This window comes from Aethalodelphis obliquidens, unplaced genomic scaffold, assembly GCF_003676395.1.
Source record: "Aethalodelphis obliquidens isolate GAN/ISIS:26980383/991018 unplaced genomic scaffold, ASM367639v1 scaffold13, whole genome shotgun sequence".
Lineage (NCBI taxonomy): Eukaryota > Metazoa > Chordata > Mammalia > Artiodactyla > Delphinidae > Aethalodelphis > Aethalodelphis obliquidens.
This window is the reverse complement of record NW_020837957.1, coordinates 16,576,142-16,603,238: the sequence shown is the minus strand read 5'-3', so window position 1 is coordinate 16,603,238 and position 27,097 is coordinate 16,576,142. Positions and strand designations below refer to the sequence as shown.

The window sequence follows — 27,097 nt, the reverse complement described above, 5'->3', positions numbered from 1 at the left end:
TAGAGGATAAGTATGTTGAGTTTAGGTCTAAACTTAGAAAACTCCTTTGGAAAGCTGACTCAGATGACATAAAATCGTGGAAAACAAAGTAGTTTTTCAAAAAAAGGCAAGCTGGCATTGGCAGCTTAATCATTTTTCACCTTTTGATTATTATATAACCTCACATTTCTTTTTCTTATATCTTACTGCCCCATAATCCTTATTCTTTCAAACCCCATTATGTCACCACACATTTCATTTCCCCTTTGAAAAAAACCCATTATTTTACTCTTTATAATATAAATGCAGTCTAATTTGGGCATAGGGCCTGACACTTAGAGTGCTGTAAGTTCTTTCCATTGTAAGCACCAGGCCAGAGTAAAGACTAGTGTTGCTAACAGGTAAAGATATTGAATACTGCTGAAGACCTTTTTCAATGAAAACAATCAAGTGCACATGTGTGAAAAAGAAAAGCTGACACTATGAGGTCAAAAGAGCAGTAGCTGGTGGCAATTTAGCAAGGCAATAAACAGCTTTCAATAAAGCTAAGTTTTATTAATGAGGTAAGAATTCTTTCCTTATAGGAATTACAGGTTCACCAAATGCCTGGAAACATTTTGAACATTGGGAGAGAGAAGTGTTAGTGGACTCAGATAGAGTTCTAGTGATTTTGCTGCTTTATTTAGAAAATGTTATTCTGAAATTAGAGTAATAGAGATACCATGACTTACTTTCCTCATAACATCAAAAAGAATTTTAGTGTAGACGATGGTGAATTCTTATCCTTTTATTCACATATTAATGCAACGCTTCTAGAAGAGATAAGAAGAATTCAGATTGTTAGAATTAATTTGCAGAATCGTAGAGTTTTTAAGATCATTGACTTTTATATTTGTCCCTCAATAAACCCTGTCCTCAAATCTTTTCCTTACTCTGCCCTTCTAGCGCATACTCTTGCTCCTGGGTTTCCGTCGGCATCTAAGATCCATTGCTTGTTAAAGTCCTTTAGCTGACTTCACTGATTCACTGTCTCTGTGTAGACACAGCCAGTGTGTTTCCTCCTCTGTGTATTGTGCTCACCTACGGATTTTGGAAGTGATAGAGGAAGAGGTAGGTATGAGGACAAGGGGAGCAAATGACATTCATAAATAAGAGCGAGAACAATGCAATTCAAATTGACGACCAGAACAACAATGCTGTAAATAATGCACCCACAAAGTGAACAAATATATCTACTCTGCAATTGCTACACTCCCTATGCCTGATCTGGCATGCTGTTTAGCTACCTTTGAACACTTTGAGGGATGAAAGTAAGAACAAAAGATTTAGAACACTGCAATAAGTAAATCCTTGCCTGGCTTGTCAAATTACATACTTACTTTACAATATTTCACAGGTGGTGTTCCTGACCTGACTCCAGGCTAAGAGATTCACATAGCAAGTTTCTATACCTTAGCATATTTGCCTATAGAGAGATTTTAATACCTTCTTTGGAAAAATGTATCATGCTCAAAGACAAAATAAGTAGCAGGTTTTAACTTCACAAGCGCTGAAATATAATTTATTTTCTTTACATTTATTTTTATTTTGCTCATTTGTTTTGTTCCACGTGTGGTTTTATGTTTTGCTCAGTTGGATGATGAACACCCGGAGCATATGACGTACAGTATCTAGCAGAGTACCAGCTACCTATCCAGTGCTACTCTGTGCAAACGTGGAATGTTAAAGATGTGGAAAGTTAGACATCATTTATGGATATATTCAACAATTTATGTGCTAGACCCTGTGTTATATCTTCGAGATGAAAATATGATGAAAAGACCCTCAGTCCAGGGGAATGTCTTTTTTTGTTTCTCCACAGACAGTAACATATGTAAAGGACTGGAGGGTCATCTAAGAATAGATAAGCATTGTTCCTCTACTTGTGGACCTTTATTTCTAATCAGGATGAAGACTGACTAGAAATAAAGATAGAAAAAATATCTTTTTTCTCTAGAAAAAAATAGAGTTTTAATTACGATTTGACCATGCAACAAACCAATATATAGGGAGCGATGAATGTGTATCAGGGGAGTAAGACCTAGTCTGGAGGGTTATATTATAAAGTGTGTTGTTGTTCTTTTGTTTTTTGTATTTTTTTAAAAGAAAGTGACTTTTCAGTTGTTTTAAAGATTGAAAGAATGAGTAGTTTGTAGGAAAAAAAAAAATCCAAACAGAAGGAATGGTCAATGCAAAAATCCTGAGGAGTAAAGATGAGAAACATCAGGATCTAAAAAAAAATATCAAAGGAGTTGGAGAACTTCAAGAGGAAGGTGGTGGTAATGTCATAGACATTAACAAATGCCAACAAAGATGTTGTTTTATTAACTCTCACTTAAATGAGCCATAATTTGATTTTAATCAAGTTGCCAACATGATTATGAGCCAGTGCTGTCAGATATTCTTGCATACTATCTATTAGCATTCTGCCATTCTTATGAAAATATTTAGATTAAATCACAGGAGAACAGACTTAACACACAAAATGTTTAAGAACTCTTTGGATACACTCTGTAAATTTTCACATATTTGACAAGTCAACCTCACACAAACACATTTATGCCCCACTTACCCCAATGTCACTTTTCACATTGTCTCTTCCTCAAGCCCACTGAAGTATGTATCACTGCTGACACCTGCTTGGCTTCCTTCAACTTCCTTGACACGGTTTTATCCAAACCCTCCTGATCCCTATCTAACTGTTGATTCTCTGGCTCTTTTTCTCCTCTGTTTTGCTCAATATAAGTGTCTCTGGATTTTTACCCTGGCTCACTTGACTTTCTTCTCCATATTCTCTTCCTTAATAATGTCATAAGTATTTGGAACACTGTAGCAGTTGATAGCATTTCTAATAAAAGTAAACTTTATTTATTACCAGATACTATGGTAAGTGGTGTGTTTTTATTTTTAATTTTTTAACCAAATCTATCATTACAATTAATGCTTAAAACAACACTCTTTCTATCTGCTGCCTCTTTCTTCCTTGGTTTACAGTGTAGTACACAAATGACCCAATAAGAAAGTATTATTAGGTTTTCTATTTTATGATGAGAAGTGTGAACCTTAAGAATGTTAGCAATTAGCTCAAGATCACACATTAAGTAGCTGCAGACCAAGGATTCAAACTAGACAGGCTGACTTGAGATCACAAGCCTGGATCATAGTTAAAGACTGCCTCATTAAAGACTGATCACAGGGGCTTCCCTGGTGGCTCAGTGGTTGAGGGTTCGCCTGCCGGTGCGGGGTACACGGGTTCGTGCCCTGGTCCGGGAGGATCCCCCATGCCGCGAAGCGGCTGGGCCCGTGAGCCATGGCCGCTGGGCCTGTGCGTCCGGAGCCTGTGCTCCGTGACGGGGCGGCGGGGGGGGTGCTGCAACAGTGAAAGGCAAGACTGATCACAGAAAGTAGAATCAACCCCAGAATGATGTTATGTGATAATTGTATAGGCTTAAAAACTAGTAAGGCATATTTTTGAATCCCCACATCATCAGTTATTAATTGTATGACTCTGGATAAATTTCTGAACTTCTCTGAGTTTTATTATTTATCAATAAAATTAATATTTAAAAAGTCCCAACTATAGTTTTGTTATGATGATAATACATGCAAGCATTTAGTAGTCTGCCTAACACTTAGTCAACATTTAAAACTATTATTCTTCTTTGGTAGTCTCCAGGGTAATATATTTCTTTAGTTTTCAATGGATTCACTGTTGAATATCTATTCTTATATTGACTTATTAAATATAGGTCTGTTAAAATTTCCTTCTAAGATATAGGTGAATTTTTCCATAGTTCTTTCTTACTATGAAGATAAAAAATATTAACTCCCATCTAGTGTCCTGCTAGAGATGTAATGCCCACACATGACCACTGTACCTAATGTCTTATTACATCAACACTTCAGGTCCATTTTAGACCAGTTTTCTCTAATTGTTTAAGCCATTGATATAGTTGTTTAGATTTAGTCATTATGATATATTTTAGTGCTCACTTCAGCAGCACATAGGCTAGAATTGGAACAATACAGAGAAGATTAGCATGGTCCCTGCACAAAAATAATGTGCAAATTTATGAAGTGTTCTATATTTTTACATGGTAATTGTAAAGCATAATTCTCGCTGCTCTAATTCTAACCAGGATATCAAATTAAATAAAAATCATAACAATCTGTAGAAAGTAATAATTTCAAAAGGAATAATCTTTTATTTAGTTTAGTGTATTTAATTGCATTTACTTTGTTCTACTTATATACATCCATCTACTTAGTTTTTACCCTTATCTCCTCTGAATTAAAATAACTTCAACTTCTTTAAACTATCTCTTCTACATAATTTAACAAAGTGCTCTTCTAACATATTTCTATGCCACATTTCTTTTAAAGCACACTACTTTCTTAATATTCAAAATGATAATTCTGTCTACATCAGTTTATTGAATGATTTTTAAAAGCAAATCATTATTTTAGGAGCTCTAGCAAAGTCGTAAATGAGCATGGCTTGACCCATTGCCTTGAGGGACTTGTAATTCAAGGAACGGAAAGATGTCTACCAAACCCAGTTCTCTTAATAGTATCAGCTAGCTTAAAAAGCACATATTTGCTTAAACAACCATTTTTTTTTCGTCAAAATAATCATGTTCCTTTACATAATTCTGTATGCTTTACAAATTGTTTTTGCACGTATCATCACATTTTCACAAGGATCCTTTTTGGAGAATTCTCCCACTTCACAGATTGGGAAATCTAGCCTCCCTGGGCCTCAGTCACTTAACTACGCATTAAGTTAATATTGGCATCCACAGGAGGAAAGATCTTGAGATTTTTCCTTACTCTTGTCTCTTTGCTCCTGCAAAAACAGGAAGGATTGTCATCTGAATGGTCATGATCAAGGACAGGATTCAAAAAAACACCTAATATTAATGTCCTTTCTTATATCTCTTCCTTGAAAGGGCAAGGACCATTGTTTATTGCTTCAAGGAATAGAAGAAAATTCATACTAGAAGTTAGAAATTTAGATTATCTTCCTATTTCTCTCACTAAATGGGAAAAAAGACTAATTTTGAGAGAAACTGTGTACTGATATTTTGTTCAGTGAAAGTAGAAAAACAGAAATCCCTTTCAGATCCTTGCTCTCCATCTCCATATGAAAGATTTAAAGGGAAGAAAATTAAATAACAATGTATTGCTGAAAGTGGACTGGTGGCTCCAGGCCACCAGTTGGATTTAGGCACCAGGTTAAACTTCAGATATAAGCAGACTTATGTCTATTTCAACCTCTCTTCCCTTTAACCCACAGCTCTAGAACCACAATCCTCAACAGTTCCTAAGCCAAAAAGCTCTTAGTACCACAAACATTTTCCAAAATTTGTGGAAAACTCATTTGCTGTTAAAACATGACTGGAACTGTTTTGCTAGTGTTTCTTAGTATTGTTAAAAACAAAGCCAAGGACCCAAAAAGTAGCCAGTTTTGTAAGCCCTATGTCACCAAACTGAGACTTAATTACAATTGCAGCTCTCCCAGAAATAGAATCTTAAACTAGTCAATCAGGAATTGCCTGATCAACACTAGTTAGGTAATGTGCCTGATAGACCTCTGACATCCTGTAAAGAAAAGTTACTTTGCAATAACCAACCTGTTCTTTGGCCTAGTATAACTTCCTTGTTCCTGCTTTCTTCTGCCTATAAAAGTCTTTCATTTTGCACAGTTCCTCAGAGCTCCTTTCTACCTGCTGGGTTAAATGCTGCCCGATTCATGAATCATTGAGTAAAGCCAGTAGACCTTTAAAAATGACTCAGTTGACTTTTTTTTAACAGTTTGAATAGTCATGCTTTGTGAAGAAATGGTAGTGTATTAAACTAAGGGTCCCTGGCCAAACCCTCACATTATTTTCACTATACTACCTTGTGAGGGGTAATGGCCCAAACACCTTATTATATGCAGTGAACACCCCTTCTAAAATATCAACGATTCTGAAATCTGAAAATCATTTCTCCCGAAGGGTCTCCCCTAACCTGTGATGTTGACTTGAACTACACAGATGGCCCAGGCAAGAACAAGGCAGAGAGAGTAAAACTGTATTTTTCCTCTAAGAGACTTGATTATGGGTCAACTTAATATTCATGTTATATGTATGTGAAAGAAGGAGATAAAGAGGGGGAGGGGAAAAGGAGAGATTATTCTTTGAATGCTGACATCAAAACTCCTTTATTACTCACAGCAATAGCAGTACCAGTGTTTCAGCATGTGTTCCAGATCTCTGAAATCTAGTTCCCATAGGGTGAGGTAAAGAGGAAGAGATATGGGCTTCTCTGGAGGCGCAGTGGTTGAGAGTCCGCCTGCCGATGCAGGGGACACGGGTTCGTGCCCCGGTCCACATGAGCGGAGTAGCTAGGCCCGTGAGCCATGGCTGCTGAGCCTGCGCGTCCAGAGCCTGTACAACAGGAGAGGCCACAACAGTGAGAGGCCCGCATACTGCAAAAAAAAATAAAAAAAAAAAAAAAGAGGGCGTGACATCTATTCTCATAGAGGTGTGTTTTTAGTTTAGGAATCCAGTCTTTTATAATGGACAGTAAACCTGCCTGACCTTTGCTCCAGAAGCAGACATTTCCTTTGTTATATTGGATGGTAAACTAATCCCCCCCATTTGCTTAGAATGTGGGTGGGGGGGAAGGAGGGGAAAAAAGGGACTATATCTTTCAAGGCTGTTTGCTCTACAAACATCTTTGATAAGATAGTCCAGAAAAAGGTGGTCCAGGCCCTTTCTCAAAAGATGTGCAGAAATATGAGACATCTATGAAAATTGTCTCCTAACAATGTCTTCATAAGATCACATTTGTTACAAAATTAAAATGAAGACTTCATTAAATATTTATTTGCTTTTTAGTCAAGTCTTCATGTAAATTACCCATGTTTTCACCACCTGATTATTACATATAATTAAGAGTTAACTGTTTCAATTCTCGTGCCCAAATGGATAAAATTAAAAACAATTTAAGCCACTCATGGGGTTTCAGAGCTGCATATGTTTTTATATAATCATACTAGTATTTCTTATGAAAAGTAACTAAATAAAATAAATTCAGAAGTCAGCTGTCATTCGTAAATGAAGAATATTATTGAATCATTCATTGGGGATATATTTTATGTGGTATGTCCCAAATATTAAGAGCTTCTTTTATTTTTAAATACTTTCTCCCTTTAAAAACGTTCACAATATTTTAACAGTTGGCAATTATTTAATGATACAAGATAAGAATTGACGTTTTGTTGGCTAGTAATTTGAAAAGTGTTAAGAACTATTAATTCTCCCATATTTTTTACTTGAAGACAGTTATAGAAAATGATTTGCTATGATGCCAGATTCAACAAGTTGTATCTTTTAAAGTTATATTTGCTTTTAAACCATTTGTTTACGTAGCAGTCATTTATTTATTTATTTTAGCTATAAGTAGTAATCAAATAACCATGTTTGGTCTTTAGAAATCAAATCTCCCTAAGGATATTTACTTTATTTATCGTATAAGTGTAACTTGTTTGAAAACATAACAGATTTCTGGATTTCCCTTTCTTGAAATGGTTTGTGTTAGAAAAATAAATAAATGCTAATAGGAATAAAGATGTAGGCTACAGTACTAGGGAAAGTAACTCTGAATATATTCATTGACAAGAATAGATTATGCATAAATTTTAGACCATATACTCACACAATTTAAGGAAACAAGGGTTTTGGAAGTGGGGGAGACAGTTCAGCAAAGAAAAAGCTTTTTTTGTTGTTGTTGTTGTTGTTTTGCGGTACGCGGGCCTCTCAGTGTTGTGGCCTCTCCCGTTGCAGAGCACAGGCTCAGGACGCACAGGCTCAGCGGCCATGACTCGCGGGCGCAGCCGCTCCGCGGCATGTGGGATCTTCCCGGACTGGGGCACGAACCCGTGTCCCCTGCATCGGCAGGCAGACTCTCAACCACGGCGCCACCAGGGAAGTCCGAAAAAGCTTTATTTTCAAAATTTGTAATGTGTTTATATTTGTATATATGTCTGTTTTTATTCATTGGTGAATTGAGGTGGCTAAACCAAAACTTATTATGAAAATAGCCTGTTGAAGTCAGAAAAATAAGCATTAAGTAATAATCAATAACTCATTTTAGTTTTTTAATTATTGTACCAGATTAGCCTTTGAAAATAGGAGTAACAAAAGTAATGTTGTGTTTAATTAACTATAGTCATTTTTCAATCCAAAAGTAATTGTAAAGCTTGAGAAATGAATCAATGATTGTTATGAGGCAATAGAAATTTTATGCTAATAGTAGAACATGGATTTTCAACGTTGGTGATATTGACCCCAAGGGGGAGAAAACTGGCTTGGGAAGGGTGAAGAAACTTAGATAATACAATGGGTTTTGTTTTCCCAGAGCTCAAATCTACAGATAAACTCTTATTCCTTAGTATTTAAAATCTTTTGTTCGTGTTGTAAATTTTTTTTTCTTATGGATAATAGGTAATGAAAAAAGATCGAGAAACACTGCTGTGTAGTATGCCAATAATTTCTAACTCTATAAAGAAGTAATATTTAAAAGAAAGTATTTTTCTGTGAGAAATAAAACACATATGTATTAAGGTTTGCTTTGGGCTAGTTGCCATGACATATCCAAGATATTTTCTTTAAATAAACTAATTGTAATCTGCTCTCTGCAAAAACAAACAAACAAACAAACAAAATTCGAAAACAGTGCTGTGAAATGTTGTATCCAGATGATGATAGATAGATAGATCATAGATAGATAGATAGATAGATAGATGGTAGATAGGTAATTATTTAAAGCCTTATTTTATTTCTTCTCAGCTGGTTTCAGTGTTTTTCAATATATGAATTGAAATATCCAAAGAGAAAATATTTAAGAATCTTTTTAATACTTTGAGCCTAGGATGGATTAATCTAAACTACCTTAATTACTGAAAAAAAAGAAACTAAATAAAATAAGCAGGGTGGATAAAAATTCTTTTAATGGGCCTTTATTTAATCCTTTCTATAAATGTAAATTTCTAATGTATTATTTTTTGTAAGTAATTTTGTACTCCTAATATTTTTTTTCAAATTTTTAATAGTGGTACAACACTGACATCCAGTAGTTAGTTAAGTGAATCTCAGCAACATTTTTAGTGTTGGTAGAAATAAACACCCAAAACACACACACACACACACACACACACACACTCACATTCCACATCAATTTCAATAAACAGTGCTTCCAAAATACTTTTGCATTTTTCTTGTCCTGGTCTGGATAATTTTAGAATAGAGTTTCAGGCAAAAGTTAATGTCATTGCTTGTATTGTTCTACCACTTCATATGATATTTTATATTCCAGTGAATAACTCATCATTGGTTCACTGCCAAGTCGATTCCCTAAAGTTTTGCCTCCAAAGTTCAACATTAGAGTGCAAACAAGTCACTCTTTTAATTTTTCAGCCCTACTCCCAGGAGAGGGAAGTGAGGCAATAGATTAGAAAGTGAAATTGTGAAATAAAGACTAATGACATAAGGAAAATTAACACCATATTTGTCTTTGTATCTCTTTTTAGTCTTGATAATAATATTCTTCAATCAAACTATTTCCTTGAGTTATATATACAGAAAAATGTCCATTTTATTCAGGCATTCAATAGCTTCAAAAGGCATTCATCTATGGCCTGAAGGTCATGTGTGATGTAGAAAACTAACAGTGCAAAATGATGTGCTAATGCTAAGGTGTATATGGCAATTAAAACTCATGACCTGGAAAAAGTGTAAACACCCCTGTGATTAAAGCATCTGAAAGGTAAATATAAAGTGAAAGTAAATAAATCACCCTGTCCACAAGTAGCTATGTTTCAGAAAGCACCATGCCCTTTTCAGTCAGTTTCTTGTTGGTAGTTACAATAAATAGTCCTATAATCTAAATGTTTGGGGGCAAATAAGGTTTGTCCTTATGCAACCCTAATTTTTCAGTCATCTTGTACAATATTGTACACTGAAACAAATCATTCTCTTAATAACCCTCTCCTTTTAAAGTGGCCTTTCCATCAGTGCATGGTTGACAGCTGGCCACTTGGGGCCAGGAAAGGAAGAAAAAGAGAGAACTTAATGAATTGGTAAATGCTTTTTAAAGCATTTCTGTGCATATGTTTTAATTTTTTAATTAAATGTTTTAATTTTCTCTGGAGTTTGAGTCTTTATAGGTAGCCATCTCTTTGAATAAATGGCTACTATAATATCATATATCTGGAGCAGGCCATATTGTACTTTACAAAGAGAATTATAAGCAGCTAAAATGTGTTGCTTTGAAATCACTTTAGGGGTGTAAACTCTTCAAAGATATCTTTCTGCTTTGGAAATCCTTTTTCCTCTCTACATGCAATCAAATGCCTTAGAATAAGCTTTTCACCAAATAGGTTGCATCCAGGAACTTGCTGTGCTTCTAATAATGACTCACCTTGCTGCTGTTCAGCTTCAGAAGAGAAAACTGCTATGAAGAACTAGCTCTAGTAGTCTGGCATAGATAATAAAACACATTTTTCTGACAGTAATCTCCCCTTCATTGTAAATTTTCACTTGGCTTCTATGAAGCTTACCATGAAAAACTAAAGTGAAGACGTTATGTATGTAATTAATTTTTCTTAAGAATTGTTAATATGGAGATCAATAAAGTCTTTCGGTTTGGTGCATGTGTTGCCCAGAGTATCATTGCCCTAAAAAGACTCAAGTTGACAACAGCACTGGATAGGACAGCTATTCCCATTTCTTCCCCTGAAGGTTTCCCATGCCTTTCCTGGCAAAGAAAGGGAGCTTGACTGGCAAAAAAAAGGGCTTATGCTTACATAATGCCAGTATAACCAGAGAATTATGTCAAAAGCAAAATCAATTCACAAAAGAAAATTGGCATCACAAAATGAAATAATATTCTTTAAATGGCATTGATAGTTTGTAATACAAATCTTCAAATTAATCAATAATGATGAATACAAAGCATATTATGAATCTTGACATTTCACATTTTATCATACTATTCTGACAACTGTCGATTGTGAAGGTGCTTAAAAATATGTTTCTTTTTCTCATCCCACTGTATTCTTTAGGGCTTGATATAAAATTAAACATTCATTTTTCAATAATTATTGATCTAGTGCTTACTATATGCCAGACCCTTGATAACAGCAAAAAACTTATAGATGAAAAAGATCGACTCCTGACTTTATTCCTCATTGTATCTCCAGCACCTAGAACCATGACTGCTCCATAATAGGCCATAAAAGTTTGCTGAAAAATAATTTGTAAACTATTGACTGTGTCTAAGCCTGAGGATGTTCTTATGTTACCCTCACTGCTTATATAATGGGGATCAAAATAGACTTCAGGGAGTCTACCAAACAGTCAGTTTACAAGGAAAATGTGGCAGGAGCAGCTGGGAATGGAACATAGGGATGGTGAACATTTTGCGGTTTAGAGTAAATGTATTCTGAGTACTAGAGGTAAGGGGTCAGTGACATTTTTCTAAGTAGCAATACTATTTAAGTCATTCCCTTCTTTCTCAAATCCAGAGAGATGTATAAAATATTGCCATGGTTCAATTGCTGCAGATATATTGAATTAGGAGTGAGATAGCCCTTTAGCATGTGTAAGACTATGTGACACAGCAAACAGAAAACAATATTGCAGAGCTATAAAAATATAATTAATGCTGGTTGTATTTTAAAGACACATTTGGATAGTTACAGAAACATAGACATAAATTTATAGCAGCAAATTAATTAGTGCTCAAACTGAAGTGAGTCCATATATATCATGTATGGGAATGAAATACAGAATTTGATCATTGAAAATGAATCAAATGAGAAAAGAAGAAAACAATATAATGTCAGCAAGGAGATATCTCCCCTGTCCCATTTTCCTTTATGTAATAAGCACAGTGCCAAAATGATAAGGCATTTATAGGTAACACTAGAATTGCACAGTAATCATGCCTATATATTAGTTCTAGTATGTATGTATGTATAACATACACATATAATACTGTTAGTAAATTTATAAAAAATCAAATTATATAATCTAATATACAGTATATATCTAATACTATTATATTCATGGAATACTATAAAATTATATATGGTATCTAGTGTGCGTGTGTATATATATATATAGAGAGAGAGAGAGAGAGAGAGAGAGAGCGAGAGAGAGAGAGAGAGAGAGATTTATTTCAATGGCTTCCTCTTATTTTCTAAACTTCTGAATAAGTAAATAAACAAAAAGGCCATAATGAATAACTGGTACTGTACTTTCACTCCTACCCTAAACAACTGTACAACGGGCCAAAATATATGAAGCAACTATTATCAGTTGGTGGTACCAGAGCACTGTGATGCTGGAGAGAAAGGAAACATATGAAGTCAGACTCAGTTCTCTCTGGTTCTTTGACGGGGCCAGTCTTCTAACCCTATGCAGAGTATGGAAACTAAGGCAAGCGTGGCAGTCTTGCTGAGCTGAGAGAAAAGTTGAGGACTTCAGAAGCATCTGTATTTGCAGGTACAATACCAGAGAGCAGGGAGCTGTGGGGATGGGAGAGGTGAAACGTCTATGTTGGGCCTCCCCATGAGTTGTCAGCTGAGGACAAGATTGCATATGCACAGTAAAAGATTCTGAGAAACATATTTACTGAGACTGGCTGAGACCAACTGGAGATTACATGGCTGAGTGATATGGAAGTTCCTAGCCAGCCAGAGTAAAGAAACCTTGCTAAGCACCTTGGAATTCAGCTGAGATGCACAGAAAGACCAAACTTTAGAGTAAGAACCACCTTCTAGTGTAAAGAGCATGCCTTGGGACAAATAACAAAAGCAGAATAGATCTTCTTTAGCAAAAATAAAATCAAGCCTGAACGAATTAAGAGAATCTGCCAACAATTTAATGGCCTGCCAGAACACAATTCAATATCATTTAAGAGAACACAACAGAATCTAAACCAGTTAAAATGTATCCTTCAAAATATTTTACATGCAATCAAGATTACTAGATATATGAAAAACTAGAAAAATGTCATCTATAATCAGGAAAAGAAAACAGTCAATTCAGGACCTTAGATAACTCAAATGTTGGAATTAATAATAAAGAACTTTGAAACAATCATAATTATGGCCAAAAACTTAAGAGAAAAGATTAACATAGTGAGTGAAAGGATCGAGAATCTTAGTGGAGAAATGATAACCATAAAAAAATCGGATTGGAAATTATAAAATTGGAAAAATTCAATATATAAATTGAAGACTGAACTAGATGGAATTAAAGCAGATTGGACAGTCTAGCAGAGAGGATCTTTGTGGCATTCTAACTTGCTCTAGTCCCTTCCTTTTCCCCATTTCTGTAGTAGCCTTTGTATTAAAATATAGGTTGTATTATTATCCACGTAGGGTAAAGCCAACAAATTAGGAGATGATTTCCAATTGAAAAGATAGTTTGTTACTATCAATTCCAAAAGGAGGAGGCATGCTATGCCATGCAGGACCACAGGGGGAAGCGTCAGGGTCAATCCAGAAACAAAGAGAATGAGCGGAAAAGTAGGCAAGAACCTTTCTTATGGTTTCTGTGGGAAGGAATGGGCAAGGCAGGGTGAGCAGGCTCAGGACTGGCTAGGGATTGTGTCTAGTTTTCCGGTGGCTGGACCTGGGCTGATTAGGGCAGAGATCCACACCTGTGTACATTACAATCAAACTGTGGAAAGACTAAAGGACTATACAGAAAGCTTCAAGAGAGAAGTGACTCATTACATAAAAGCTATCCTCAATTAACAGCTCAGTTAATACTTCAATTAATATTCAAAGGAGAAAGACTAATGGCTGCTTTTTCATGGGGAAACCATGGAAACCAGAAGGAAGTAAGATGATGTATTTAAGGGGCTAAAAAAAAAGAAAACTATCAACCAAGAAAGCCGGTATGGTTATATTAGCCAGTTTAACACAACTAATATTATGATATTGTTGGTAGAATCAAGTGGAATCTTGGTTATTAGCTTTTATGCAAATCAATTTCTAGGCACTGAGAATATAGCACATGTAGGAAGATAAAATTTCTGTCTTTAAAGATCTTATACTCTAGCCGGAGAACAGACATTAAACAACTAATAGTCCAATGATTTAATTACAATTATATATACAGTTATATATACATATATATGGAAATATATATGTGTGTGTTTGAGAGGAGAGATTATAAACTGCTAATATGTATAACAGAGTCACTAACCTCATCTTGCATGGCCTATATGGCTTCCTTAAGGAGATGTTTGGACAGAATTGCTAAAGGTGAGTAGAACATGTTAGGTCTCATCTCTGAGCTCCAAGTGTTACATCCAAGAATGTGCCTATCTTGTTCACTAATACAGTCACAGTGCCTGGCCCACAGCTTGTGCCAAATCAATGAGTCTTTAATTCAGATGCCCATAATTCATGGAAGGGTTTTCATATAGCAGTACATAAGAACTGAACTAGCTATCGTTCTAACTAACTATGAAGAAATGATTCTGAGGTTTACAGTTCACATACAGCTGATAAGGCATATTTAAAGTGTCATGAGAAATACACAAATATTTTTGAAATACCCAGCCTAGAAAATGATGTAAACAATACCTTTTTATTAATAGAGTCTAAAACTCATTTATTCTTTCATTAAACTGTCATTTTTGCATGTTTTTTAAATTATGGGCAAGGAAAGTATTGTATGGATATATATGAACATATACATGATATATATTTATTGTATGTATTTTATGTGTATATACATATAAGTATTTTATACATATATATAAAATGTTCTGATAGACAGAAAATCTTATCCATTTTTAAGGAGATTTTTGAACATAAAGTTTTTCTTTAATGTTTTCTAAAAATATTCCTAAACATTTTTTATTGTATTGTTTAGCTTGCATAGCGTTATATTTGGACAAGTTTATCACTGGTAATTACAACTAGAAATGGCCAAGCTGTTGTGTTTATAACAACACATAGATTATTACTAATATAAAGTAACTTTGAATTTTAATGTCTGGCAAATTTTACAAACCAATATGCCAGGCACATCTTTTCATTACTGCCTAAGACTCATTATTATGATTATTTTGTCAAACATCTTGACTGACAAGTTAAATATTACTGCCACACTCATGTGAGTTGTAAGAACATAACAGTGAAGGCGAAAGCTTTTTCTTTGGTTCTAATTAACAGGATATTATCTTACCGTTGTTGTTTTCAAGGTACTACATGCTTTTCGGGTTCAATAAAGTAAATGTGCAATTGGAAATAGCGTGTTTCATTCCTTGTTTAAGCTCTATGGGCAAAGAGGGTTATTTCTTTAGGATATGCAGTAACTCTTCAGCCAGAACCACATTTTATTCAATCATATGGTCCAGGGATCTAAAGTTATATTCTTATAAATAAATACCCACTGGTCTGCTAAGGTACAGATGGCAGATAGCCACATAGTTCCAATAAAGGAAAAAGTCAAGATTTAGCTTCTGTCTATAGAAAAATATCTATAAGATTATGGTTTATAGAAACATTTCTGTAAAATTATAGTTAATGGAAAATATCCCATTTATGGCCACCATATTATACAGTGTGTACTAAAGAATCACTTTAAAGGAATGATCAATTATTTTATAACCTATATAGTAATGCATCTTGTATTGCATCTTCATTTAGAAATAGTAAGAAAATGTGTGATATTTAATTAACTTCTTTGCTATATGTAAAATTATCCACACATTCCTAAAAACAGTGAGTAGCATATATATACATATAAATGTTATATATATATATGACTATATATGTTATATATATGCATATATGTGAAATTTATGTATAATTTAAATATATGTATATTTAAGCTCAAAGGGTAGAGTAAAATGGGCCTTAGAGATTTGTTTGTATATTCCTATCATTGTACCCAAAATTGTGGAGAATGGAATTAAATGAATTATCAGTATCACCTGACAAATCATTGCTAAATTTGGGGCTGAAAATCACTTCTTTCCACCCTTTATTGCCATTTTTTTTCATTTTAGTAACAAATTAGTATTTATAGATTATTATAAAATAAAACTATATACCTTTGTGTTTTATTCAGAAGCATAAACATGAACAATGTAACATAAACAATTACTTACTTTTACACCCTCAGTGCAAAGAGATGATTTTGAGGGGCTTTAGCTTTCCATCAGCCATCAGCATCAGTCCTACTCAGTCTGTATGAAACCTAGGTGGTGTTTGCTGTGAAAACACAGTTCAAGACAAGTCACCTAGTGTTCCCTCAGCCCTACCACACACCCATTGCAACTGCATTTCCTGCATGCAAAGGCTGGACAAGTAATTGTTGTTTCTTAAAAGAAAACAAGCTGATCAAACGTGACTCAGCAGGAAAGTGGTTGTTGAATCTGGGTATACCTAGAAATAATCCCATTCAGCTTGCCCTATTTGCTGATGAGGAAATTTGCCTCTTGAATTTCACCTGTCTCCTTGTATATTTCACTGAGATGACGCAATGATCTCTGTGGTTGCAAGTTAGAATTTTACTTGATTAATTCCTTTTAATAAAACCAGTTTGATCAGCTTTGTAACAAAACAAAAACAAAACACTAAGTTTATATTTCTCCACCTTGGCATGTGGACAGATTGATACAAGGCTCTGAAATAGGTATAAAACAAATATCATAATATTAGATTTGGTTTACATGTTTGAAACATTATGTGATTAATACCATGATGTTAATCACATTCAGTTACTACAATAATAACTAATATTTATTGTCAGCCACTGGTCTAAGCATTTTATGTAGATGGTATTTTTTAATCTTCACTAGAACTCCATGAAATCACTTCACAATCATATTTTGAATCTGTCAAACATTGTATTTATTTAGTGCTAAAAGAGCTAATTATTAATAAACAAATCAGTAAGTTCTCTTACTATATTAACTGTACATAAATTAACTAATTTAATCATGACAGTAAATACTATCCTTATACATAACTGAGAAATCTGAGGCACAGAAGGGTTAAATAATTTGTCCAAGTTCATTTAGCAAGAAAATGGCAAGTCCAATTTGAACTTAAGCTTCAAATATTAATGTTACAGTTACTGAGGAATATTATATTAGTAAAGTACCCTAGAATTCCATAGTCTGCCATAATCCACAGCCCAGCTACAATATAGTGAAAGAGCATAGAATTGCAATCACAGGGGCTAGTAAGCCTCTGGCTCAATCAGATCCTAATAGAATCATCTTAGATTAGTGACTTTCCCATATATAACATGGAGATAATTTTGATAAATGAATGAGATTTTCTTTTATGTGAATGAGCCCAGCACAGTCTCAAGCACTTAGTAACTACTTAACAATGATTATTTATGTTAATCAATAATAGACACATTTGTACAAAGGAAATTAAACTATTTGGATGGCCCTCCTAGACTGTTTAGAAGAGAAGATACTGAGGTGAGAGAGGTCATTCACAAAAGGAATATAAGCAATTAGAAACTATGTTACATTATAAAGAATTGAATGTTGAAGCCATAACTTATCATTTCATACTATCACACAGAACCTATCTAGCACATCAAGAAATGTTCAGTGAATGATTATTGAACTAAACTGAAATCTCACTAACACACATGTGTTTTGTTATGTGTAAAATCTAGTTATTTAAACAAGCAAAGAAAAATGCTACATCTATTTGGTACACATTAGAACAGGTTGTTGGTCAAACAGACTTAAACATACTTAAATTGCTTGAACATACTTAAGGAGGTTTCTCTCTCCTTACAGGCCTCAGAAAACATCCCCCAGTCCTCACAGAATCTGGGTTCTGGACACAGGCAGAATCTGAAAGCAGAAGGGTCACTGGAGCAAATGGACAGTGGACGAGTCTTGGACTCTCTGTTATCCATCATTACACAATGTAGTGTGGTCACTGCATTGTCAGAATCAACTCACTCTTACATAATAGCACTCCTTAAGAAATTTCTTTCTGTGGAACCTAAAAAAAAAAAAAAAAATGGTATAGATGATCTTATTTGCAAAGCAGAAATAGAGACACAGATGTAGAGAACAAAAGTTTGGATACCAAGGGGGAAGGGGGGGTGGGATGAACTGGGAGATGGGGATTGACATATATACACTATTGATACTATGCATAAAATAGGTAACTAATGTGAACCTACCGTATAGCACAGGGAACTCTACTTAATGCTCTGTGGTGACCTAAATGGGAAGGAAAGCCAAAAAAGAGGGGATATATGTATACGTACAGCTGATTCACTTTGCTGTACAGTAGAAACTAACACAGCATTGTAAAGCAACTATACTCCAATAATTTTTTTTTTAAAAAAAAGAAATTTCTTTCTCCAAATGCCAGGGTAAAAACAGATGTACATAGTCTGTCAGGGAGGAGATAGGAAAAAGGATTTTCCTTCCTTTTCAGCAGACTATTTTTTCTCCATCCATATATCATTTCACTTCATAGAACAAGAAAAGAAATGAGCAAATGAATTTTAAATTACTAGGTACCTTTTCCTTTCATTTAACCTTTACGAAGTTCCATAGAACCAGTTAATTAACCCAATTTGTGATTGAACTGGTCATGCTGAGCGCCCATGTTAAGTACGTTTTAATCCATGATTCTCTCACTAGAAGATCAATTTGTTGTTCTTGTCCCACAACTAAGAAATTAAACTATATATAAATATATATGAATTTACATTTTTAAATATGTTTAATTTCCCTTTAACATTTTGCTCTTTCTAATTATTATTTTTTTATATGTACAGAAAAAGCAACATTTTCTTTTGGTCAAATACATTTTCATTCCATTAGATCTTGCTTATTAGTATTTTTTTCTCAGTGGTTGTTCTGAAATTTTTTTTATTATTATGATTACCAAAAAGATCAACTAGTCCTAGTCCCCCACCCCCATTTGACAGATGAAGATATTTATGTCCATGGAGTTTAAGTGATAATCTGAGGTCCACCAAGTTAATTGGCTAAATATGTAGGTGAATATGGCAGTGCTGTGATCAGACTTCATACAGCCTCTTTTTTTAAGATAACATTTATGATTGAAATATATCAAAATGATCACTAAATTATTATACTTTAAATCATGGAATATATCCATTTAAAATATGAATATATAATTTCTTGTAAAATTTACTTTGTGTACATCATATTTTATTTTGAGATTTTTATATTTTTAATCCTCTTAAAAGTAACAAGTTGTAATTATCAAGACACATAAAAGTGAAATATGTTCTCCATAATTAATTCTAAATCATTTGATGTGATTTTACTGAACACTTCTAAAAAAATATACCCCATGATGACTAACAACATTACACAGGGTGTGTGTGTATGTGTGTGTGTGTGTGTGTGTGTGTGTGTGTGTGTGTGTGTATTCTCCAAAGTTAAACAGATAAGAATTGACAAAATTATTTTGAGTGGTCCTATTAAAATGTATCCAATCCTCTCCTTGACATTGATTGGATTAACTCCTCAAAAAAATTTTGGCATTTTATAAATAGTCTTATTCATGCACTCTTGTGTAAGACTTCATAGAAAAATCTTGGGAGAACAGAAATGAATATGAGGAAGAAGAATCAGCAATTGTCAACTATAACTTTTTATTGAAGGCAATAGTTGGTATATTTCTAAATGGATTAACATGCAAGGATATTTGCTAAGTTAAATGGCAGAAAAAGAAAAGAAGCTCAAATCCCTCTAGCAGAGTGCATGTTATTATTTCAAAGAGGATAATCAGGTGGGGTGATTCATCAGCACTGTGGTCAGAAAACTGTAACAAAAAGTCTACAAGCAAACCACACTATTAGATATAATTTTTCTACTTGGAAAGAATATACACCTTCCACTTGAACTGAATGCTGTAGAGGAATTGAGGCATCTGCTCAAGTAGGGAAACTGACGGATGTTTAAAATGGCCTTTAACTGGAAATGGCTATTATGTACTCATTTGGAAAAAGGATGACAAAGAACACCTGTGATCGGTGCAGAAGTTTAGTCACAGGTATACAAATGAAAATCATCCAAAATGAAAAACATGTAATATAACATTTAGTTTAGGGATTTCAAAAACTATATTCAGTATTTGTCATCTTCTACTCTAACTGAATAGAGAAAGGTCCACAATTACAATTTTATAGCACGGAATACCCCAGATGATTAATATGTGTATTATGGCAACACAAAATCATTTCCTCCATATCACTTTACCTTATGCTGTAATTATCAACAAGAGGAAGTGAGAATAAGGAGGTAAAGCCTTCTTTAGTGAAGAAGAAGGTAAAGCCCCCTAAAACCATGTGCATTTATCTGAAAACATAGCTTCAAAATTTATAAAGTAAAAATTGATGGAACTAAAAGAGAATATAGATAAATATACAAACTTAGTTGGACATTTTAATATACCTCCTTAAATACCATATACAGCAAGCAGAAAAAAATTAGTAAATTAGTAAGAATATTGATGATTTAAAAAACACAATCCACTAACTTTAACTTATTGACTTATATGGGAGTCTACAACCAATAACTTTATAATGCACTTCCTTTTTATGTACTTGTGGACATTTACTGAAATAGATCATATTTTAAACAAGAAAAGTTCAATTAATTATTAATCTATAGTGACAAAAATCATAATAGTGTTTAACGTTGAAGAAAGTTGAGAGGAAAGGGACACAGAGGAGCCTCTAGAATGCTGTAAATATTCTGTTTTCTTATGGATCGTATTTATACAATAGTACACAAATGTATAAATTCATGAATTTGTGCAAGTAAAATTTGTGGAATTGTATGTACATTATGCCATAATAAAAAATTTAAAAAAACTAATATGTAATAGAAAATTCAACAAGAATCTAGAATTCTAGCCGCACTAAAAGAACTTTAATGCACAAGACCCTGAAGTTTCTCAATCTCTTCCCCATTCTTAGATAGTTATTTATGAAATAAAGAAACGATAAATGATATAAGCTATGTCATTAATTATAAAAATTTATATATATATATATATATATATATACACTTTATTAAGGCACCTTCTCTTGGCCATCATTTAATTATATGTGTTGTTTATTATACTGGTAGCCCCAAATGAATCATACCTCTAGAAATTCCTTTTGATTTGGGCTGAAACTGCAACTTGTTTGAACCAACAGAATGTGGTAGAAATGACATTGGCCTAAGTGGGAATTTCTGGCCTATGCCTAATGAAAGCCTAGTAACTTCTGATTCTGCACACTTGAGAACTCTGATGAGCCAAGAAGGCCAGCATTTCTGTTGGGGAGACCACACACGGAGCACACACAGAGAGTGACCATGTGAAGGGGGAGAGGTCCTAACCACCTGGAGAGAGAGCAGACCAGCTGTTCCAGGGTCCTAGCTAAGCCCAGTCTCTAGCTAACCCACTACTTGAATCCAACCATTCAATAGGCCACCAGCAATCTGGTCAGCAAAACAACCACCCAGGTGAATTTAGCCCAGATTGTAAATTTATGAGCAAATAAAATAATTGGTTTTTAAACCACTAAGTTTTAGGGTGGTTTGTTATTCAGGAATAGATAACCAAAACAATATATCATTAATTTAGCTTGGGGGTTGATATTAAGTATGATAATTAGCAGAACTGAAATGGAATGGGCACTGGGGTTGCCACCAGAGTGACTTTTTTGTTCACCTCAGGTAAGAGTGATGACGCATATAATGGATTTTGAGTCTTGTAAAATCTAGCCTGAATTTCTATCAAAATAATTCTCCTTATCTTAATTGGAGTTGAGTTAGTATTATGTTTGCAAAATAGCGACGGGGGAGGTCTACTGACCTAGCTTTTGTATAGGAAATCAAACTGTGAATCTTAATTTCATAGGCATTGAAGAAGTGCCTGGTTTGTGTGTTTGAATCCACAGGTTAGCACATTTAAAGACTTTTCATATTGTCTTATTAGGATAATTTAAAAAGAAAGTACAACAATGTGTATTCCACAAAGGAGAATGTTTCTTTTAATTGCTTGGAAAATTGAGGGGGAAAAAAGTCTCAAACTGTATAAAGAGGAAATAGTATAGGTTTGCCAGATAAAATATAAGGCACCCAGTTAAATTTAACTTTCAGATAAATAATTAGCAATTTTCTTACTCTGAGTATGTCCTGTACAATATTTGGAATATCCTTATACTAAAAATGCATTCTGTGTTTTATATAAAGTTCAAATTTAACCATCATCTAGTATTTTTATTTGCTAAATCTGGCAACCTTTCAATAGTAGTAAAGTCAATGTTGGTTGGCAGGAGGAAGAATGGGACTGTAGGGAGGGTGATATAGGTCATAGAGGAGGAATCAGAAAGGTGGGAAATGATTAGACCAAAGGAGTTTGAGAAGAGAGGAAGATAGTAGAGAATCATTGTTTTAGAAGTGGGAAAATAAGCATGTTAACAAAGCATAATAATATTCTAGGTAGGTGTAAAATGTGTGGTCAGAGATGTATAAAAATATCACTCCATTATTTTCTATAACAACCTCAACTTCTCGTGTTCCTCAGCTGATGGGGAGTGAAGGCTTGACAGTTCATGGTATCTCATTTCTTTCCCCGAACTTAACATTTCTTTTTCAATGACTCAGTCTATTCTGAGAAAATGTTTAATCTTTCAGATTCTACTTCTTCCCCTTCACCCTCCTCCTCGGGATAGTGCTTGGACGGGATATGAGAAGCTGATAGCGATGGGGGAGGGGAGCACACTGGCCTTGAGCTGAAACACCTATTTCCACATGGGTCTGCATTTTTACATTGGTCCCAAATGTGACCAAATGTGCAGGTGATGTAAGGAACCCTACATTGAGAAGAACACGGCACCCACTGCAGCTGAGGGCTGACCCTGCTACTACTGGCTACCACCTCCTGCTTACCCACTCACACTGAGAGCTTCTCTTAGACACCTATCCCCTGTATGAAAGGTGCTAAAACCAAAATTTGTATACTTTCACATTTCAAAGAAAAAGATTCATCAAAAAGCTTGTGAAAAATAATTTATATGTAGGTTCACTTTTGAAAAATAGTCAAGACTTTGAGTGGAATTATTTTGTGTTCCTTATTTGAAGAACATAATACTTATATGAAGTTGGCAAAGATCAAATATTTATGAAAAGACAGGTAATTTTTTAGTATCTACTGACAGATGGCCTCTGTAGATTCCGTATTTACTATCTGTGCTTTGTTCCCACCAATCTTCTTCATTCCATATAAACTTAATGTTTACCTGGTAGTATATCAACAGTTCACGAGTTTGATTTTAAATAAGAATCCCTGTGTTGTAACATAGTGAGACATTTTTCTCTTTTTAAAATGTAATCATTACCCAAAATCAATATCACTATTCTCTTTTTTATTTTTTGGAGGTTTTTTTTTTTTAACATCTTTATTGGAGTATAATTGCTTTACAATAGTGTGTTACTTTCTGCTTTATAACAAAATGAATCAGCTATACAAACACATATATCCCCATATCTCCTCCCTCTTGTGTCTCCCTCCCACCCTCCCTATCCCACCCCTCTAGGTGGTCACAAAGCACCAAGCTGATCTCCCTGTGCTATGCGGCTGCTTCCCACTAGCTATGTATTTTACATTTGGTAGTGTATATATGTCCATGCCACTCTCTCACTTCGTCCCAGCTTACCCTTTCTCCTCTCCATGTCCTCAAGTCCATTCTCTATGTCGTCTGTGTCTTTATTCCCATTTTGCCCCTAGGTTCTTCAGAACCATTTTCTTTTTTTCTTTTTTAGATTCCATATATATGTGTTAGCATATATTATTTCACTATTCTCTTTAAAGGCTAAGTTTTTATGTTCAGAGAAAGTTGATGCTTTACTTGTTCAGAAAAAAGAGCTGTTCCTTTTGAAACATTAAAAAAAAAAACACAAGGGCTTCCCTGGTGGTGCAGCGGTTGAGAGTCCACCTGCTAATGCAGGGGACACAGGTTTGTGCCCCGGTTCGGGAAGATCCCACGTGCCGTGGAGCGGCTGGGCCCGTGAGCCATGGCTGCTGGGCCTGCGCGTCCAGAGCCTGTGCTCTGCAACAGGAGAGGCCACAACAGTGAGAGGCCCGCGTACCACAAACAAAACAAAACAAAACATAACAAAAACCCACAAATACCTTAAGTATGCATTAGAAAGTATCAATGCTGAAGGGAGATCTGGCAGCTATAAATTTTATATAATATAGCCTCACTCCCCACACACACCTCTGGCAACCACCAATCTGTTGTCCGTATCTATGAGCTTGTTTTTTGTTTGTTCGTTTGCTTTAGATTTCACATATAAGAGAGATCATATGATATTTGTCTTTTTCTGTCTGACATATTCACTTGGAATAATGCCCTCAAAGTCCAAACATATTGTCTCAAATGGCAAGATTTCATTCTTTTTTATGGCTGAATAATAGTCCATTATGTATATATATGATATGACATATGTATCTCACATTTATTCATTTATTTTTAGATAGATCCTTAGGTTGCTTCCATATATCAGCTATTGTAAATAATGTTGCAATGAGCATACGGGTGCACATATCTTTTAGAAACTGTTTTCATTTTCTTTGGATAAATACCTAGAAATGGAGTTTCTGGATCATATGATAGTTCTATTTTTAACTATTTGAGGAATCTCCATACTGTTTTTCATAGTGACTGCACTAATTTACATTCCCATGAACAGTGCACAAGGACTCCTTTTTCTCTACATCCTTGCTAATACTTCGTATTTCCAGTCTTTTTGATAATAACCATTCTAACAGGTGTGAGGTGATAACTCATTGTGATCTGATTTGTATTTCCCTGATGATTAATGATGTAGAGCATCTTTTTTGTACCTGTCGGCCATCTGTATGTCTTCTTTAAAAAAATGTCTACTCAGATCTTCTGCCCGTTTTTTAATTGGGTTGTTTATTTATTTATGTATTTATTTTACTATTGAGTTTTATGAGTTCTTTACATATTTTGGATATTAGCCTCTTATTAGATTTAGCAGGTTGCCTTTTCATTTCGTTGATGGTTTCCTTTGTTTTGCAGAGGCTTTTTAGTTTGATATACTCCCACTTGTTTATTTTTGCTTTTGTTACTTTTGCTTTTGGTCCCAGATTTAAAAAAAATATATTGCCAAGACCTATGTCAAGGAGATTACCACCTATTATGTCTTCTAGGAGTTCTATTATTTCTGGTCTTAAGTTCAAGTATTTAATTCATTTTGAGTTAATTTTTGTGTATGTTGTAAAACAGTGGGCCAGTTTCATTCTTTTGTTAGTGGCAGTTCGATTTTTCCAACACAATTTATTGAAGAGACTGTTCTTTCCCTGTTTTATATTCTTGGCTCCTTTGCATAATTTTATTTACAATTTATGCATAGATTTGATTCTGGGGTCTCCATTTGGTTCTGTTGATCTACATGTCTGTATTTATGCCAACCATACTGTTTTAATAGCTTTGTAATATAGTTTGAAATTAAGGAACATAATACCTCCAGCATTGTTTTTCTTTCTCAAGATTGCTTTGACTATTTGGGGTCTTTTGTGGTTCTGTATAAATTTTAGTATGGTTCAATATCTGTGAAAAATACCATTGGAATTTTGATAGGGATTGTACTGATTCTATATATTGCTTTGTGTAGTGTTAGCATTTAAAAACATTAATTCTTCCAAGCCGTGAGCATGAAATATCTTTTCATTTATTTGTGTCTTCTTCAGTTTATTCTCTTAATGTCTTGTAGTTTTAAATATACAAGTCTTTCACCACCTTGGTTAAATTTTTTCCTATTGTATTCTTTTTGATGCAATTGTAAATGGGATTTAAAAAAAAATATCTCTTTTTGACAATCAGTGCATAGAAATGCAGCAGATTTTTGTGTATTGATTTTGAATCCTAAAACTTTACTGAATTTGTTTATTAATTCTAATAGATTTTTGATAGAGTCTTTAGGGTTTTCTATATATAATATAGTTTCAGACATATTGTGCCATTCCCTTCTGGCCTGCAAAGTTTCTGCTGAAAAATCTGCTGCTAGGTTTCACTTACTCTCTCTTCTCCTTCTGGGAACTCTATGATGCTAATGTTAGTTCATTTGATGTTGTCCCATAAGTTCCTTAAGCTAGCTTTAATTTTTTTCAGTTTTTTTTTTTTTTTTCTTTTTGCTGCTCTTCTTGGTGGAGTTCCACTGCCTTGTCTTCGAGTTGACTGATTCTTGCTCCTGTTTCATCTAGTCTGCTGTTGAATAACTCTAGTGTATTCTTCAGTTCAATTATTGTATTCTTCAGCAAATTCTGTGAAGAATATTGCATTATTCTGTATTGTAATATTGCATGATTCTGCGAATCCTATTTGATGCTTTCTTATGTTTTCCATCTCTTTGTTGAAGTTCTCACTCTGTTCATCCATTCTTCTCCACAGTTTAGTGAATATCTTAATTATCATTACTTTAAACTCTTTATCAGGTAAATCATTTCATTAAGATTTTTCTTCTGAGGTTTCATCTTGTTCTTTTATTGGGAACATATTCTTTTGTTTCTTTGTTTTGTGTAACTCTCTGTATTGGTTTTTATACAGTACATGAAAATCACCTCTCCCAGTCTTGAAGGAGTGGCCTTGTATAGGAGATAAATTTGTTATTCAACCTGTCCTCAGCTCCTGGTTGTCTCTTATACCTCTGTGATTGTTCTAATAGTCTATTATATGTTAATAGCTCCTAGTAGTTGGGGATGTGCCAAGACCTATCAGTTTCTCAAAAGGGAGAATCTCAGCACCTAGATTCAGGCTGATCAGAAGTCAGACCGACAGGCAGCATCTTTTAAAGTATGCAAATATATGCAGACCAAATACATAAGGCAATCTAGAGGTGTCCCCTGAGCAGCAATCTCAGAAATCAGGGATCCAGATGATAAGCTTTTTTCTGGGTGATACCCGTGAGCTGGAGCATGGCAGAGGGAGAGTACCAAGATGGTATCCAAAGC

At 34.4% G+C, this 27,097-nt stretch overlaps 1 non-coding gene across 1 annotated transcript; it reads left to right on the top strand.

Annotated features, from left to right (window-relative positions):
• The first annotated feature begins 4,003 nt into the window (after window positions 1–4,003).
• On the top strand, window positions 4,004–4,110 carry LOC113624621 (U6 spliceosomal RNA). The gene has a single exon (XR_003434410.1). It is a non-coding gene; the product is annotated as a U6 spliceosomal RNA (small nuclear RNA).
• Window positions 4,111–27,097: the final 22,987 nt, after the last annotated feature.